General features: G+C 43.1%; 1 protein-coding gene across 1 annotated transcript in view; it reads left to right on the top strand.

Annotated features, from left to right (window-relative positions):
- The first annotated feature begins 1,103 nt into the window (after positions 1-1,103).
- Positions 1,104-12,312, top strand: part of Scn1a (sodium voltage-gated channel alpha subunit 1) — a 140,914-nt gene continuing 129,705 nt past the window's right edge. The window contains exon 1 of the mRNA XM_076928839.1: positions 1,104-1,331. The gene's annotated coding sequence lies outside the window, so the exon portion shown is untranslated. The remainder of the gene's footprint in view (positions 1,332-12,312) is intronic.

The raw sequence follows: 12,312 nt of genomic DNA, 5'->3' as shown, positions 1-12,312 counted from the left end.
TCAGAATGTCTCACTAATCTCAATATACAATGGGAATAGCTATAGGAATATTAACAGTATATGCGTCATTGTTCTGTAATACAGAATAGACAAGTTAAAGTCTGGGGAGAAATATTGTTTTTTAAGATGGAAAAGCATGTTTGGTGACTTTCATCAGCATTAAGAATGCTAAGTGACAAGAGAAACACACCCAGGATAAATAAGTTTATGCATGACCGAATGTGGATGCTTTAAGTGACAATATGTAGCTTAGAAAGTTCAGTGCCTGTAGCTCCCCATAGTTCAGCATGGGTTCTTCCTTACTTTGGGAAGGACCTAGTGGACATCGATAATACTTGTGTTTGTTCTCTAAAAGACAATGTGACAGACAATTCACTGACAAGTCGCATCTGGGAGATAAATAGATATATTATAATAAAAGATGGTGAAACCATAGAAACAGGTATAAAGATAATCCTATTTAACATCAAAGATAGGGGAATATAAGCTTTAGAACATGCTCATCAGTACTGAGTTTAAAGTTAAACGCACAGATGCCTCCTTCAGAGCCGTCCACTATAATATGAAAAGCACTGTGAACACGGTGTTATAGAAGAAAGCATCCAGGTAAGCTCCTGACGTAAAGCTATGACTGTGTAATAAAGGACCATTCATTTTTTTTCCAGACAAAAGAAAAGAACAAATTTCATTCATGGGTTCCATGATCTGTAAAGGTAACGATAATTTATTTATAGGAAAAATAAAGTAGCATTTACAAACAAAAATAGCACATTTTTTTTAACTTAAAAGCAACTCTCTCCAGTTCTGATTGTTTTAGTCTTTAATTCAATAGTTTCATGATAGGCAGAGCAAAGGGAAATGAAAATGACATCAGAGAAAATAATAAAACCAAAATAAAGAGGAAGACCAAAATAAAGGAACCTGAAAAGAAGAGGTTGAGAAACACAGAAATCCAGGCTGTGAGAACCTATTTACTATGTGGCCACTAGATGGCACTATAATGTTAGGTGCTATCGCCACTTTTTTTTTCTCCTTTTTTTTTTTTTTTTTTTTTTTTTTTTTTTTTAAACAAGCTATTTGCTGATTTGTATTAGGTACCATAGAGTGAGGCGAGGATGAGGCCGAGAGGATACTGCAGAGGTCTCTGGTGCATGTGTATATGTGCGCGTGTGTTTGTGTACATATGTTCTGCCCCTATGAGGCCGCAACCCTTGTGAAGCACTTGGTCACCTTTTGCAAGAAGGAATCTGAATCCTTGCAACCGAAGGCGCGGACTCGTCGTGGGGAGATGTTGTTCCTCACTGCAGACCGATAATTTTCCTTTTTATCAGGTAAGCCATCTGATTATCTCATTGTGATCTGCGGTGGTGGTGAATTCTTACCTGGTGAGCCTAGGGGAGAAGAGCCCACGGAAATAAGAGTTGGGGCAGACCAGGAAGTCTATTTTTGCATGTGAATTCGGACCAACAGTCCCCCTCCTCCTCCCCTCCTCTTTCCCTCCTCCTCCCCTCCCCCTCCTCCTCCTCTCAACCTTCCATGAACTGAAATCAGGTTCGTTTTGCAGTTCAGCATTTTGATAGAAGGATGAGATTCTTTGGCCTAAAATAACTTGGCATCGGGCCAGCTCTTGCCTTTGCTTGCCTGCATCCTTCTGGTCAAGGTCTTGTCTTGAAGCCCCCTCTGTCATTGGTGCTTTGGAACTGTATTTCGGTGGCTATAATAGAGGTCATATTGTTCCTAAAGAGGATGCAAAAATTAGACCTCACATAGGAAGCAAGAAGGCAGCGGGGCGCTTCTGGAGCCGAGCATTGCAGGAGAGGCAGCTTCTTTGGGCAGAGGCTTGGTTGTTGGAAAGGAGTACCTCATTCCCAGGACCAGGAGGGTACAGCCGCTGTTCCCCTCCCCGCCCCCCACTCGTCCTTAACTACACTTTGCAAATGAACTTTAAGGAAGTGATAAAGAGTCCCCTGTTTCACACAATGCCGGATAGGAAGGACTGACTTACTTTTAATTAGACAGAGGTCACCAACAGCAGTGCTACTGCAGATGCTGCTCCGCTGACACAAAACCACTGCGAAACCTCTTGCTTTCTGAACAAGGCAAAAACTGTTTCGGGGTGGCCAAGAGGCTTTACCTTTCCTGGTTTCCTTTCTCTCACCTGTTTGAGAGGTCTGTATATAAAGCGCTCTTGCCACAGCTACAAAGTGTCTGCCGCCCCTCCTTTCAACAAACCAGCCCAAATAAGCTTGTGAGCAGATGCTTTTTCATGTGTCTGACGAAATGACTGAGTCAAGCCTGGGTATCTTTCTGTTCAGATGTGCATGTGACTAAATATTTTCTAAGCTGCAGAAGCAAACTTGCAAATTGCCAAACGCTGTTGCTATCACACCTAGGAAATGAGGCTTCTCCTCGGGTATGGATCTGCAGGTTTGCCCCGTCTATCTGGTGTGCTTGGGTCGTAGCATGAGCCTGTTTCTCCAACCAGCGCTTTAAATCATCCCAAGAGGAGGATGCCCAACAGGAATAGGAAAATTCCATGCTGAGGTGGATGCTTCCTGTTTCTGTTCCTCCTGCCCAAGGAGCGCAGAGGGTAGCTTACCTCTCCATTTTTGCTGCAATACCAGACAAGCTGTGGTGATGCAAATGAGAGCTTCCACACACATGTGCCTCCTCAGAGTCTGACACTTACCTTTCCTTTCAGAAGCAGAATAACTGTGGGGGGTTGGGGGGGAACTCCTCACAAACTCCCCTTCCTGGCTACCAATGGGTAATGCCATCAAACACTGCATTCTTTTTCACTGGAGGAGTGTTGCAATTTAGGCCTTCCTCCACAAAGCTCCTTGAAGTGATTTTTAGATGGTGTCTATTTTAGGAACATAATGTGTAGACAGGAATGGATGGCCACAGAGATTTACGGGAAAACAATTTCGCAGAGAAGATGAGGTAGCATTATAAACCGCCAAGACCCAGCACAAGTGGCTGGTTATGTCACATGGACCTGGCAGTGGGATTTGCTCTTTTAAAACTCCCTGCCACTCACTTCTGTGGCTTTTTTCCCTCTCTCCATTTTATTGTTTGTTTTTGGTTTTCAGATGTCTATTTCAAAGGCTAGAACCAGAAAGCCCATACTGGTAAAAATAACACATTGGATTTTGCTGTCAATACTATGTCTTCATTTACATGATTCCCTCTTGCTGGGAAATTTGTTATCAGGAGACTCATTTATTATTGCAATTCCTCTTTAAGGCATGGGGGAGAGGGTTTCTCCATCCTAGAGGCTGGGAAGACATGATTGGAGGCCTAATTAATTATACAGTATCCAAGAAGGCACTGGGGAGAAGAGCTCACAATCTGCCTTCCCATCCAAAGAGATCAGGAGCAAGTGGACAGACTGAAGGATACAACACAAGGACCAGAGACTCAGAACTCCACTCCACTGAGAAGCCTTCTCTTGTGGAGAGATGCTCAAGACTGAGACACACACAGGATGATCAGAGCACATTTTCTGAGTGTTTCTGACAATGAAAGTTAACTTGGGGTTTGTTGTCTTTCTCTGTGGACAGCAGAGATCCTCGTAGGCCTCAAGGGACCACAGCAGTAAAGCCAGGTTAGGAGAAGAAGATGAAATCCTCCAGGTACTCCTTGCATATCCTTTCAGCAAGAAGGCCTGATCTACCTTGGAAGAGGGGGAGGGGGAGAAAGAGTGCAAGGAAAAAAAAGAGAGAAAGGCAGCAATCAATGAGCTGAGATTTGTCAGATCTGGATCTGTGGAGAGCTCAGTGAAGTAATCACTTCCCTTTGAAATTCTGAAATGCCAATTAAGCAGAATTTACAGCTCAATTTGTGTTTCTCTGGTTTAGGGTAGACTGTAGAAAGGGACTTACTCTTGGTGCACATGTCTGTGAAAAATCCAGATGATGTACAAAGTGTCTCCAATTATGCTGGCAACTCTTCTATCTACATACCTAGAGGCCAATTTGTTATAGAGATACAGTACTTACTCTGTGCCAGGGGCTTTGCTGAGCAGTACTTCACGGATGTCCCTTTGAATCTAAGAAGTATGTAATGTTGTTGATTTGACAAGGGAAAAAATGAAAGAAATGAAGGTTATGAGACCAGGTTACCTTGCTGATTGTGATACAAGAAACTGTCAGAGCACAAACTTGAACTCAGACGGTCTTGCCAAAGTTTCTGCATTCTAGAACACTTATGTCTGTGTGATGGTAGAACCACTGGTTTAGCCCTGAGAGTGCAGACTCAGAAAGGGAAATGTATCCTTGCCAGCCTAACTCCTTGCGGTCTTCATATGCCAAGATGTCAAAAAGTAGTCTTCCAACTTAAAACAAACAAATCAACAAAAAAAAATCTTTTTTTTAGAAAGGCCTCTAGTTGTTGTCCTAGGTGTTGAAAGATGGAAATTACAAAGAAATTCCTGCCTATATGGTCCCTTCTGTCTGGTAATAGAGTTAGAGAATAGGAAAAATGCACAAAGGACTATCAAACTCCCTTAAAGGAAAAAAAATGCAGCCTAAAGAGATGATAGGAGAGAGGGGTTTGGAGAGAAAAAGGAGGTGAAAATGTGGCCTTTGAAGTAGACATCTCAGTGGGGAGAGGGACGGAACACCTTCTGTATGATTAAGGAAGAACCATTGAAACACAGGGAACAGACACAGCACAGAGGCCCCCAGACCAGCCTGCATACAGAGGCGAGGGAGGTAAGGACCCTCTGTATGGGTGGCTCTTTATGCAGAGGAAAGGAGATGGAGCTAACAGCTGCCCTGCCCCCATCCCCACATCTGTGGCCTCCTGGTGACTGGACTCAGACTCCTAAAATTGCTTCTATTAAAAAACATGAGGGAGTTTTGTTGAGTAAATTTGAGCCTTGTAATTTATATTGGCAAGTTTCTAGGTTTAGAAAAGTAATCTGTTCATATTTACAAGAAGCTTTTTTTTTTTTTTTAAGTGACTTGTTAAGTCTCTGAAGAAAAATGCTGTCATTCCTGGAGTGCAGTGATGTTGGATAGAAAGTGTTACAGCTCTCTCTCTCTCTCTCTCTCTCTCTCTCTCTCTCTCTCTCTCTCTCTCTCACACACACACACACACACACACACACACACACACATACACACACACATACACATGCACATATAGAGATACATACACATACATGTACACACACTCGTATACTCGCACAGGTGCACACACATACACACATGTACAATTTGATGAAAGATTCTGGGTGAGGTTATCAGTGAGAATGCTACAGACTATCAGATGAAAATGACTGATGTGGTTGGAGAAAGAGGTCAGCAATTAAGAGCACTTGCTCTTACAGAGGACCCCGATTAAGTTGCCAGCACCCTCTGAGAAGCTTACAATCATTACTTAACTCAAGTTCCAGGTGAATAATGCCCTCTTCTGACATTCTGCCACCAAGCATGCATGTGATATATAGAGACATACATTCAAACAAAAACAACAACATATATAAATGATTTTATAAAAAATTTTCTTAAAGAAAAAGAACAACTCTGGTCATCTAGTCAGTCTGCACATAAAGGATTTTCTGTTTGCAATAAACAAACTGGAGAAAGTGTGTGTGTGTGTGTGTGTGTGTGTGCAAGAAGAAACATGTAGATCAGCGTTTATCTGCCCCTGCAGTTGGCATACAACAGCTGGCCAGTGACGTTCAATTTTTGTCATGTTTTCTAAGTAAATGAGTGTGCGATTTTAAAATAATTTGGAAAAGCAGAGCTCAGCTTGAGATTGCTGTTATCAGATCTTTCCTTACACAGAACCCACATTCAGAGGGAGTATAACAAAGGAGAATCATTTTAGTCTTCATATCTGTTTTCTCTTTGCACTCAGATCAGACATCAGAGTCCTCTAGGAGATGTGGATTTCCAACCTACAATAGACCTTGGTTTCAAGTTTGCTCTCATGAGCAGTAAAAACCTATTCGGCTCCTTGGATACTTCTGATGATAACATTCCTTTAGCTTTAATGCAGAATCTATGGGCTTTCTGTTTGTTTGTTTGTGTTTGTTTGTGTTTGTTTGTTTGTTTTTGTTTTTGTTTTAGGTTACCTGTCCTTTTCTGATACCATATATGCCTAACTGTATGCAAAACTGGACACTTATTTTGTTTTGTTCGAAGTGTGTTCTTGTAGCTGGCTCTTTTGTTTATATCTCTGGTCCATTTGAGTCAGCTTCTTATATGCAAGAATGTTCAGGGCTCATGCCTCTTGCTTTGGCTTGTGAGCATCTTCTTAGCCCAGAACCTTTTCCTAAAAGGCCTGCATTCTCTACTGTTAGTTTTAAGAAATCCGACCGCAGTTCAGAACAGACCACTCCAGACCACATGGTTCCAAGGGGGAGGAGGTTTATTCAGGGGATAGGGCAAAGGTGGGGAGAGGAAGGTGGAAGAGATAAGAGAGAAGAGAAGTAGGCCATGACCACGTGGAGAGAGAGGAAGGTGGGGGAGGGGACAGAGAGGCAAGAGGGTAAGAGAGAGAGTAAGAGAGTAAGAGGAAGAGGAAGAGAGTAAGAGAGGGAAGGTGGGGGAGGGGACAGAGAGGCAAGAGGGTAAGAGAGAGAGTAAGAGAGTAAGAGGAAGAGGAAGAGAGTAAGAGAGTGAGGAGGGGGCAAGCAGCCCCTTTTATAGTGGATCAGGCCTACCTGGCGGTTGCCAGGTAACTGTGGGGAGGAGCATACCTGGATGTTGCCAGGTAATTGGGGAGGTGGAGTTTAGACAGAATACTAACATTCCTCCCTTTTTGGTTTAATTAAAAAAGAAAAATTAGAAAGAGGTGACGGTGAAGCAGGAATAGGGACGTTGTGATATCTGGCTACTTCCTGCTGGCATTGGGGGGTGACGTGTCTCTAGAGGGAACATAGAAGAATGGGTATGGGGGTGTTTGTCCGGTCGTAGGAGAGTTGGCTGTTTCCTGCTGTCCAGGGTCTATGGAGCCATCTGAGGACAGGTCAGAAGGAGCAGGTCCAGTAGAAGCAGCTGTGTATGTGCCAGGAGATGGAGCATCTAGAGGTTGCTTCTCTGGAGTTGTTCTGGGTGTGCCTGGACTTGACAAGATGTAGGGAATAAGATTAAGTACATTTGGGGGAAAGAAAATTTTTCTAAGATGTACATTTGAAACCCAGAGGGATCCCATCCATTGGAATAGATAAGTGGGAACTTTAGGCAGATATACTTATCCAGATGGCATCTATTTGGTCCGTGAAAGGTAGACCTGAGTGGGTTTCCTGTAGCTTATAAGTTTACAAAAGAGATAACAGCATGAGTTAATAACATAAGCAGTCTTTAAGATGAACCTTTGTTGGATCGTATAGTGGCATGTTTTATTAGAGGTAGGCGAGTTTATAGGAACTCAGATATTAGGACAGTGGCATAGCAAGAAGAGGAAATAAGAAGCATTTAATTGATGGCAACTGAGTTTAGTTAATGAGGTAACAGATAATATCTGTGAAAGCTTAGCTGTCAATGTAGTCAGAAGTCTGAAAGAGTAAACAATAATCTACCAGTTATATATTATTTTAAAAAATGACAGAGTCCACTAGCCAACAGTTCCCGTGGTCTCCATAGTCTCTTGGGTGAAGTCAGTTTGGCTTCCAAGCACAGAAGATGTAGGGCTTTTTTTTCTGTGGAATGGATGCACATGACATGAGAAATGACTTACCTTGGTTTAGCCAAATCATTTGACTCAGGGCATCCAGTTTTGTCCACTACATTAGTGACAATATCATCGCATACAATCCAGGCTGTATCTTCTAGGTGTCCAAGTCTTCTGAAACCATCTTGGGTCAACTGTGACAGGCTTTGGGAGTTCTGTCGGCCATAAACTTAAATATAGTATTAGCAGACTTTTGACAAGATTGAGAGCCATAAGGTTTGGTTGTAACTGAATAGAATTTAATAGCAGTAGTAAAAATCTATTAAGACAGGATAGGAAAGAGTTTTAAGTAGCTTTGGCGGGTTCTGTAGGTAGAGAAAAGCACATTTTAGTATTAGCAAGAAAACATTTGGCAGGAACAGAATAAGAAAGCTGGCAATAGTGGCATACGATCAAATGGCTGGCAGGTTGGGGCTATGGGCCCGCAGCTGAGGGCATAGTTGTTGCAGGTCAGGTCCGCTGTGGCTGTAGGGTGGGACATCCTGTTAGCAGCCGGAAGTCACTGCCCAGTGCCTTTGGCGGCTAGGGTCTGCACTCACTTTACAGGTCCCGGGCAGAGAGGGAGAGAGAGAGCCTCCCTCGAGTGCGCGGACAGCCAAGCCCTTTGCTCGGGTGGCTGTGCACGGGGGAAACAAGTCCCAGAGAGGGTCCCTGGCAGAATGTAAGAAGTAGACCCAGAGCAGAGCTAAGGAACAGAGGGGAAGGGAGCAAGCAGGGTCCTGGACCAGCTGCTTTTCAGGCAAACCGGCTGAGCCAAATGGTCACAGCCAGCCGCAAATGAAGAAGGCAAAATGGGGAAGAGGCCTGCATCAGCAGGCAGCGGACTGACCCTTGGGGGAGACAAGCTAGGGACTAGATAGAGCTTGGAGCCAGTGCTCCTGAGAGAGAGAACAGTCTGTCCAGGCCTGGCCTGGGGTACTCAGCTACAAGAAACTGTCTCAAGAGGAGAGGGAAAGTGTCTCACCCAAGAGGAGTCCTAGAACAAGGGTCAGGGAAGGAAAGGGTTAGCTCTGAGCTCAAGAAATCTTTCTTGGGACCATAAGGATGGTTACCCTGATCAGTGGTGGATGGCTAAAATAACCTGAGGTGGGGAACAGGCAGAACACATGGAGGGGTTAGAGCGAAAGTAGATGAATAATTGGATATAGGGAACTTTTCCATTTACCAGACTGTTGTATGTATGTATGAAGACCCTTTAAAATGACTGGGTCTAGCGTGCCATTAGGTGGCCATTTTAAACCATTATCTACCCGAATCCAAACTTCATTGCAGAGATGTTTCAATTTGGAAGGCCTCAAAGCAGGTGTTAATTTTAGAGATCTGGGGTTTTTAAGGAGACAACCTAGTGGGGTGTCTGCGGGTACAGCCGAAGACAATGTAGCGCCCATTGGGTGACAGGGAGGGCTTACCGAGCTAACAGTATTGGTGTCCCAATAGAAAGATGGCAAGAAAATCAGGCAACAGCCTAGGTAAGCAGGTCGTCACGAGATTACCTAGGAGCCCTGGCGAACTCCCGGAGTTCGGCCGAAAGCAGTTTAACCTGGTACCAGGATTTTCGGCAGCTGCAAGAGCTCAGAGCAGGGAGGGAGACTGTAAACTGCTTTCAAGGGGGGGCAGGAGTCACCCAGTGGCCAATGTCCTAAGTAGTAGTTCAGCTAGGAGGCCAGTCATAGGGACTGGGGCAGACAAATGCCAACACCTCTCAGCCCAGGGAAGGCTGGCCAGGCCTTATCTGGACATCTAGGGTCCCTCCCACCAATTGGAATCTCCTTACCAATCAATATGCCGGCGTGTGTTTGCAGGCTTATGCAGTCTGGTATCAGGAAAGTGGAACCGGAGGTCTGTGTGGGCCTGTCTGGCTGCCTAACCCACGTGGCGGAATACCACGTGGTGGGCCACAGGCATAGTTAAGTCTGCAGCAGTGGTGGAAATTCATGCAGTTGGTGATGGCAGGTAGCAGGGATGGAGTCCACGTGGCGTAGAAGTGATGGTGGCAGTGGTAGAGGCAGGCCACGCAGCGTCGGTCCTGCCTGGCCACAGCAGCTAGCAGCTGCAGCAGCCGGCAGCACAGCGGTCCCCAATGTATTCGTACCCGGGTTTCAGCACCAGTGTTAGTTGTTTTAAGAAATCCGAACGCAGTTCAGAATAGACCACTCCAGACCACATGGTTCCAAGGGGGAGGAGGTTTATTCAGGGGATAGGGCAAAGGTGGGGAGAGGAAGGTGGAAGAGATAAAAGAGAAGAGAAGTAGAGGCCAGCCATGACCACATGGAGAGAGAGGAAGGTGGGGGAGGGGATAGAGAGAGGCAAGAGGGTAAGAGAGAAAGAGAGTAAGAGAGTGAGGAGGGGGCAAGCAGCCCCTTTTATAGTGGATCAGGCCTACCTGGCGGTTGCCAGGTAACTGTGGGGAGGAGCATACCTGGCTGTTGCCAGGTAACTGGGGAGGTGGAGTTTAGACAGAATACTAACATCTACCCCAGTTGAACTTTCTTTGCAACACTGTTGGTGATTTGTTTCTGCTATCACTATCATTTGACATTTTTTTTTAAAGGAAATGCCACCAAAAAAAAAAAAAAGTACCTTCTTGGAAAAAAATCTCACATAGATCTAATGTTTAAAAAAAAAATGACCCATATTCTCTCATTACACAGTTTTGAGTTTAAGTTCCCTTCTCATTGGAAAAGAACTTGTTTATGACACTCCCGGAAAGCTAAGGTGATAATTACGGATGGCATTTTAATGAGCCTGATCTTCCTGAGAAGAGATGGCTGGTTATTTCCAAGAAGGGTCCCTACTGCATTGCATATCCTCTCCTGAACACACGTAAGTGATGCTCCTGCCTTTCATTAGATGCTGCTTTGTCTCTCAAATGCCATTAGGGGTTCTGTTGGACTTGTAGTTATACCTTTCAAATAGAGTTGGTTTCATTTTAGATGCTTTGGACATATATAACACAACACTTGAATTTTGAGTGGTTTAATCTATAGAAGTATTTTCCTTATGGCTCTGGAGATGTAAATGAGATCAGGCGTTGAGGTTTTGACAGGTATGTTTCCTTGTGCCGTTTCTCTGCTTGGCTTGCTGAGGTCATGTCCTGTGTTCTAACATGTTGTTTTGTTCTTTGTTTTATGTTTTGTGATCCTGAATCCTTTGATGCCTAAATTTCCCATTATATGGAGAAAAATCAGATTGGGTCTAATATAAAGACCATGTGGAATTTAACTATTTTAAAGGCTTTGTCTCCAAATGAACACAGATATTGAGTAGGGAAGTTGGGCCTTAGGCAGATGAACCTAGAGGTGAACAAGATTCACCTTGTGATGGTTGCCTTCAGCTTATGATGACTAAAATACACAAGGAAGAATGAATTGATACCATTTTTGTTGTTGATGACATGATTACAGTTGCATTAATGATGGATTTTTATCATTCATACGCCTCTCCCACAATAAGGAGTAGTGTGGGCATATGTTGATATGCTAATGAGGAAATTTGCTAATCACCATTATATTTAAAGAAGCAGCATAAATAACAAGATATGCAGAAGTGAAAGCATATTTAGCGTCACCATCTGTGGTAAGGATTACAGCTTTTTACTCATTTTAATTACAAGAGGAACCAAGATGAATGCAAAACTTAAGAGTTTATGGGCAAATTTATAAATAAAGTGATCAATTTCAAAGTGTTTCTATAAGCAATAGAAATTGGGTCAGGCTCATTTAAACAAAGTGCAATGTCTTGGGAAAATGTTGCAGCTGAGAGCCCAACATTTGCACCAGAAAATGGCAGGAATGAGGCAAGCAGTAAAAGTAGATGGTCAGTGTTGGACTTTCTATGCCGCACTCTCCGAAAACAAACCAGCTAACTGCTCTCGGGCTCTCGTGCTGTTTGTGGGACAGCTTTTGAACTACAGTTCTAAGAAATCAGCATCTGGCTGATAAGTTTGGATTATCCACCCAATCATTTTAATTGAGAATAATCTGGACCTTTGACTGTCACTTGCACCAAATGAGTCCCATGTACGGAAAAGCATTACAACCCAATAAAACTTAAAACAGCCTACACAGACAGTGTTAAATCATGATCTATGTAAACTAAAAAAATATATTAAAATGCCATTGAATGTAACATATCAAATAACATTTAATTCTATACAAAGCTGCTCAGGATATAATAGCACAAATCCCAGAAAGTTACGAATGTTTGTTTCCCCTAAAAAAAAGTTGAAAACTGGTGTTAGAATTGATAGTCTGCTATATAAGATTGTGATTTCTATTTTTTCTTATAATTTGTTTAAAGTCAGAATGATTTATTTTCTTTTAATAAAGTAGAGCATGTTCATACTACAGATATAAAATACAAATAAGAAAATAACCTAACTTAAGAACATTACCCTGTGCTTGTATAACACATTTAGGAATACAAGGCCTAGACCCAGTCCTTCCTTAATTTTTTTAACTGATTTGGGATGGTTAACCTATGAGTTAAGGGACTAAAGCAAATTTATGGCTTTGAGTTAATTGTTAGGAGGTTAACCATATTTTATTTAGAAATAGCCAAGAGGAGTGAACAGACAACAGTCCAGGTGACCTTACATGGATAGTTGGTTTTCAAAACGTCAGAAGT

This window comes from Arvicanthis niloticus, chromosome 2 (genome assembly GCF_011762505.2).
Source record: "Arvicanthis niloticus isolate mArvNil1 chromosome 2, mArvNil1.pat.X, whole genome shotgun sequence".
In the NCBI taxonomy this organism is placed as follows: Eukaryota; Metazoa; Chordata; class Mammalia; order Rodentia; family Muridae; genus Arvicanthis; species Arvicanthis niloticus.
The sequence above is the reverse complement of the archived record's forward strand: the minus strand, read 5'-3'. Positions and strand labels throughout refer to the sequence as shown.